At 45.9% G+C, this 6,634-nt stretch overlaps 1 protein-coding gene across 14 annotated transcripts in view; it reads left to right on the top strand.

The window, feature by feature from the left end:
- The first annotated feature begins 2,823 nt into the window (after window positions 1–2,823).
- Rbm6 (RNA binding motif protein 6) overlaps window positions 2,824–6,634 on the top strand; it is a 128,481-nt gene continuing 124,670 nt past the window's right edge. For 7 of the 14 annotated variants that reach the window (XR_013052518.1, XM_042281622.2, XM_076575492.1 and 4 more), the window contains exon 1: window positions 2,824–2,964. The gene's annotated coding sequence lies outside the window, so the exon portion shown is untranslated. Of the gene's footprint in view, window positions 3,417–6,634 lie in introns of all 14 variants that reach the window. The other 7 variants (XM_076575495.1, XM_042281619.2, XM_076575489.1 and 4 more) reach the window with 5 other exon arrangements.

Genomic DNA, 6,634 nt, shown 5'->3' with positions numbered 1-6,634 from the left:
TGGCCTCTACAGGCACCAGACACAGACATATATACAGGCAAATTACCCACACACATAAAATAATAATAAAAAATAAGGTGAAGAGAAACTGAGGAAGACACCTGAAAGTTGATCTCTGGCTTCCATATCCACATATATACAATATCCCCCTCAAAGGAGCATGGTTGTGCATGACAGTAATCCCAGAATTTGGGAGGGAGGGGTAGAAGATCAGGAGCTTTGGGTACATAGTGAATTAGAAGTCAGCCTGAGAGCGGTGGTGGCACACGCCTTTAATCCCAGCACTCGGGAGGCAGAGGCAGGTGGATCTCTGTGAGTTTGAGGCCAGCCTGGTCTACAAAGTGAGTTCCAGGGAAGGTGCAAAGCTACACAGAGAAACTCTGTCTCAAAAAACCACCACCACCACCACCACCAACAACAACAAAAAAGAAGTCAGCCTGCGTTATGAGAGACCTTGTCTTTTTTTTTTTTTTTTAAATATTCATTGCATTGGTGTTTTGCCTGCATGTATGTCTGTATGAGGATGTTGGATCTGACATGTGGATGCTAGAAATGGAATCTGGGTCCTCTGAAAGAACAGCCAGTGATCTTTCTGCTGATCTATCTCTACAGCACCCTACCCCTCTTTTTTTTTTTTTTGAGACAAGGTCTCTTTATGTAATCTTGGCTGTCTTGGAACCTGCTTTATAGACCAAGCAGGTCTCAAACACCATGGCCAGCATGAGAGAATGTTTGTGTGTGTGTAATTTATTTATTTTGAGACAGGGTTTCTCTGTGTAGCCCTGGCTGTCCTGGAACTCAGTCTGTAGAGCAGGCTAGCCTAGAACTCAGAGAGCCATCTGCTTCTGCATTCTAAATGGTGAGATTAAAAGCATGCAGTACCACCTCCTGGCTCCATGCATTGCTTTTTTTTTTTTTTCTAGAGCTGAGGACCGAACCCAGAACCTTGTGCTTGCTAGACAAGCGCTCTACCATTGAGCTAAATCCCCAACCCCAGCCCTGCTTTTATAAATCAGCATTTATTGATTTTTTAAAAAGGTTTATTATGTATAGAGTGCTCTGCCTACATGTATGCCTGCAGGTCAGAAGAGGGCATCAGATCTCATTGTAGATGGTTGTGACCCACCATGTGGTTGCTGAGAATTAAACTCAGGACCTCTGGACCTCTGGAAGACCAGTCAGTGCTCTTAACCTCTGGGCCATCTCTTGTTCCCTAGTCTTTTTTTTTTTTTAATTGAAGGTTTGCTTTTATTTTATATGTATGGGTGTTTTGTCTGTATGTGTTTGTGCACCACACATGTACAGTCCCCTCAGAGGCCAGAAGAGGGCACGGGATCCCTTAGAACTGGAGGAACAGCGGGTTGTGAGCCATCATGTGATTCTGGGAGTTGAACCTTTGCAAGAGCTGCCAGTGCTCTTAATTCTTGAGTTGTCTTTCCAGCCCTCCTTCTTTGATCTTATAGTATTGAATTTAGGTTACAATATCAGGTTATATTTGATAGGGCCATACAGACATTGAAAGGAAAAGTATTGGCTCTGGACCACAAGACTAAGTTCTCAGCACAAAGGAGATTTATTTTCTCAAGAGTGACAGAGGGCAGAAAATAAGAGACAAAGACAGGAAGGAGATAGAGGATGAGGGAGAAGGGATATTTGTCCCAAAGGACAAAGGACTGTCTCTGAATAGAGAGGAGACAGACATGGCACATAGGAAAATGGTAGTTTATAAAGGTACAAGGGGAAACCCCATGTTAGGATGAGGTGTTTAGTTTTAATTGGGCACGTTAATTAGGTGAGCCAAAGGGGGCTTTTGATTGCTGGACTTGAATACTTTGATAGCTGGACTTTGGTAATCAGCCTCAGGAGGAGGAAGTAGCCAAATAAGGGAATAGACCTTGGTGGCTAGGTTTCGGAATGTAATCTAATGGTTTTGAGCAAGGCAGAGGGGATGGGAGAAGGGCAAGGCCTGCCAGAGCCATGCCGGCCAAGCTCGACTAGCCAGAATCCCTTCAATCACGACACCAAGTGGTTGGGACCAGCAAGCCTCTCACAATGTAGACAATCTACTTCTGAACTTGGAGTCAGCTGTTGTAAGATCGTTAGTTGGAAGATTCTGGAAGAAGCTGCGAATCGAGTTATTTTGTCTTGTTTTCCCTTAGAATTACCATGTGCAGTTTCTGTGTCGAGTCACGCGTGGCTACACTTATGACCCAGAGCTAGCAAGGCCTTATGGAAGCCGGTTGTATTTTCTTTTATGGGTTGAGCTATTGAACCCTTTGCAGGGATGTCTGCCGGGAGTTTTTGACATGGAATATCAGAAGTCTATCAGAAGGTAAAAACGACAAGTCTTTGGGTCCTACTGCTTCTTCAACTCAAGCGCTTCTTTTGAACTTATCCTCTGGTGTCAGGTGGAAGGGTCTCCCGTACCTGAATGGCCAGCAGCCCTTTGCCTTATCGGATTAAGTCGGAAAAGATCCTCTCCCGTTTTCTGCAACACGCACTGACAATCAAGTCTCTCTCCACAGGGGCAGGGACAGGGCCATCCGCGAGCACCCATCCGCGACTAAACCTAGGGATGTCACGTCCAACCCCGTACACCGTGCACATTTACGAGGACAGCGCCAGAGAACAAGCCGTCGCGCCACGGCGGCCAAACAATAACTCCCAGCAGGCCCCACGGGCGAGAAGGCGTACCTTCTCATTGGGCAGAGCCTAGCAGCGTGCCTTTCCATTGGGCAGCGGCTCCACCAGCCGACAAAGGCCCTGCGCGCGGGGCACGGCGGGAGTGGAGGCCGCGGGATTTGCGGCCGAACTTCATCTCCCGGCGGGCCCCGCGCTGAAGGCGGTGGCGCGACGCCTTTGTGGAAGCCGGAGCCCACCGGGAGGAAGTTCCGGTCTCCGCGACGCTGGGTCCGTGGCGGCCGCTGAGGAGGAGGAGCGGGTCGCGGGGGCTGCGCTGCTTTGGTAAGGGCCCAGGACAGGAGAGAGGGCGTGCCCGAGCCGCTGGGACGGGGTCAGCTGTCCGGGCGGCTCTGGTCATCGGGGGCCCGCGCGGCCTAGAAGCCGTGACTTCCGAAGACACGGGGCGGCCGCGGCCTCGCTCGCCAAGACAGCCTAGCAGCGGTGTGCTGAGGGAGGCTCCGCTCGCGGCCGGAACGCCCCGGAACGGTCGCGGGCCCGGGGCGGGGCCCGAGGCGGCGGTAGAATTACCGGTCCCACGGCGGAGCGGCCAGCTGTGGGGCGAGGGACCGGCGCGTGGGAGCCGCTTCGGCGCTCCGTTCTGTGGAGCTGCAGGCTGGCTTCTTTCTTTTTCTTTCCCGTTGTGTTTGTGATCCAGTCCTGAGACATCGCTACATACGGAGTTCTTGTGCCCTGCAAGTAACCTTGGCCGCCCACCTAGACGCCCAGACAGGAAGGTGCGAGAGCTCCGAACCTGGCCCACGGGCCCGTAGAACCGGGAGGCGGGCGAGGGTGACTGGTGGGTTCTGCACCCGTTGGGCGAATGTAGGAGGAGAGTGGTATTTCCACATATTCGTGCTTTCGATTCCTTTTGGCGTTGTAAATAGTGTGTTTTTCTTTTAACTTTGTAATTGACGTTGAGCTAATGAATTCGACTGTGGGACTGCGTTTCTTAATAAAAAGAAAAGGCTTGGTTTGCAGAGCACATAAACTGGGGGTAGTTTGTTTTGTTTTGCACATTCTAGGCTTGCTTATTAAGTCCAGACTTTCAGACTAATTGGATATGAGGGAGGGAGTTGAGTAGTTTTTGTTTTTCTTCCTTCTGATCAAGTCAGTTTCTGAACTCTGGATTGTGCCTCAGCTTTGTTAGTTTCCAACTTCCTGTTGATTAAAGATGCCACAGTTGCCAACCATGTGCGGATCAGAGGGGAAGGTGTCAAGGCGAATAACAGTTGATGACAATGTGGAAAGTAACTAGCGCTATATTACCATCTTGAGGAAACATAACAAGGTGACTCTAAAGCCATGCCTGGTAGAACAAGCATACTTGTAATTCTGGCATTTAGGAGGATGAGGAAGGAGGATGTCAGGTTTGAGGCCATCCTAAACTGCATTGAGACTGCTTAAAAAATTGAATTTTAACTCCTTAACTAGTACACTTTTGTAAATAAATACTTATCTATGTATAAAATCTATAGGGTTGTATATAGTATATGTAATCTATACATAAAGTCTCTGGGATAGGTAGGACTCAGTTCTGAGCAGGCATAACACCCTTGCTGGTCATTGAATCCAGCGCTTTCTTTACACTTGCTAGGCAAGTTCTCTACCACTGAGCTGCAAATAGCCCCAGCCTCCTTACAGAAGTTTGTTACCAGGCTTGAGTTATTTTTCTTACCTTTAGAATCCTAGCTTTTTGTATTTTTTTTGGTTGTGAGACTAGCCTTTAACAGCTGAGCCATCTCTCCAGCCCTAGAATCCTAGGTTTTTGTAGCCCTTCACGTAAGGAAGAATTTAAATTCGTAATCTTTCCATTTGTACTTTCCAGATACTACAATTGGCTGCAGTCATTTGCAGTTGTGGGGAGCTTATTAAATAAATGTACTTTAGGCTAAAGTGCTCTGCCACTATACTATATAGCCAGCCCTTAAAGGTATTCTTCAAACAGAAATCTGTCACCATGCTTAGATGTAAAAACGGATGTTAATGACTTGATTCAGAATCAGGGTCACATAGCTAATCAAACTATTGAAAAATTTTTATTTATTCATTTACGTAGTATTTGAGACAGGGTCTGGCTATGCAGCCCTGACTGGCCTGGAACTGGCTGTGTAGACCAGGCTAGTCATGAACTTACAGAGATTTTCCTGCGTCTGTATCTAGAGTGGTAGGATTAAAGGTGTGTGTCTACAAGCCTGGTCTGAGTCGAGTTTCAGAAATCAGACATTGAGTCCCTGTACCCTTCATTGATGTTGGACAAATTGTCTAAATAACTTTCCCAAGCTTCAGTTCTTCTTTTGGAATAAGGTTAATGAATACAGCCATCTCATGTAGAGTTGTTGTTGTTTTGGTGAGATAGATTATTTATTGTCACCATGCCCATTATGTGTCACCGTGCTCAGCTTCTGATACTAGAAATTGAACTCACAGCTTTGTGAATTTTAGGCAAGTGATCTCCCATTGAGCTATGTTCGCAGCCCCAGATCTGTTATGTAATACATGTAATGCCCTAAATCAATATCTGGTATGCAGAAAGTGTTCACTAAATATTAGCCATTACTATTGCTTTTTTCTTTTCCTTTGAGATAATAATTTTACTCATGTAGTTCAGGCTAGTGCAAACTTTAGTTCTGCCTCAGTCTCTGAGATTGAACAACTTGTTGGTTCTTTGATCCTACTATGGGGGTTGTGAGAATCAAACTCAGGTTGTTAAGCCTGGCAGCAAGTTACCTACTGAGCCATTTCACCAGCCCCCACCTTCTTTTTTTGAGACAAGGTCTCTTCCTGGGACCTATGGCTTGCTAATTGGGCTAGGCTGCAGCCACTGAATCCTTAAGATTCTCCTGTCTTCACTACTCCAGTGCTGAAATTACAAGTGTGAACTATCACTCCCACCTTTTTATTGTTGGTGCTGGGTATTGAACTTAACTTTTTTTTTTTTTTTTTTGGTTTTTCGAGACAGGGTTTCTCTGTGTAGCTTTGCGCCTTTCCTGGAACTTGCTTTGTAGACCAGGCTGGCCTCGAACTCACAGAGATCTGCCTGCCTCTGCCTCCTGAGTGCTGGGGTTAAAGGCGTGTGCCACCACCGCCCGGCTGAACTTTAACTTTTTATGTTTGCTCAGCAAGCAGTTTACCAACTGAGCTTTTTCCCTAGCAGCCTCCTCCCCACCACCCTCTTTGAGACAGAGGTTCGCTATGGCTCCCTGGCTGGCTTAGAACTCACAAAAGACCCACCTTCTTCTGTGTCCGAGTGCTGGGATTTAAAGTCTGTGCCACCAAGCCTGGCAACTTCCCTTTTTTTGAGATACAGTTTCATGTAGCCCAGGCTGTCCTGGAGTTCCTACTACAGAAGCCTCCTCTCCTTACAGAGTACTGAAGTTATAGGGTATGTCACCTCATGCTACATTGTACTTTTATGTCTTAAAATTATACTAAATGTATACTTTTATATACATTGTAACAAAAATTTACCTTTTAATCTATTTTAAAGTATACAGTTCAGGTGACATTAGTTACAGCCACAAAGTATTGCAACCAACAATGGCTGTTGCTAAAACTTTTCACCTTATCTATCAGAAACTGTGTAACCATTAAGCAAATAACTTTCCATGTAGCCCTTGATAACTTTTACTCTATTTTCTTTATGAATTTGTGTTTCAAGTGTAAGTGAAATGATACAATGTGGTCTTTTTTGTGTTTGGCCTGTTTGGCTTTGTATAATGGTTTTAAAGTTGATTGATAGGATAATAGGTATCAGAATTTTATTCCTTGTCTGATTAAATAGTATTCCATCCTTTGTATAGAGGACCTAAAAACAGATTAATTTTATTATTTTTTAACTTATGTATGTAAGTATGCATGTGGGTATGTGCAAGTGAGTGTAGCTGCTTCTGGAGGGTACAGGCATGGAACCCCATGGAGCTGGAATTACAGGCAGTTGTGAGTCACCTGATAT

This window comes from Peromyscus maniculatus, chromosome 7, assembly GCF_049852395.1.
Source record: "Peromyscus maniculatus bairdii isolate BWxNUB_F1_BW_parent chromosome 7, HU_Pman_BW_mat_3.1, whole genome shotgun sequence".
In the NCBI taxonomy this organism is placed as follows: domain Eukaryota; kingdom Metazoa; phylum Chordata; class Mammalia; order Rodentia; family Cricetidae; genus Peromyscus; species Peromyscus maniculatus.
This window is presented reverse-complemented; position numbering and strand designations above follow the sequence as displayed.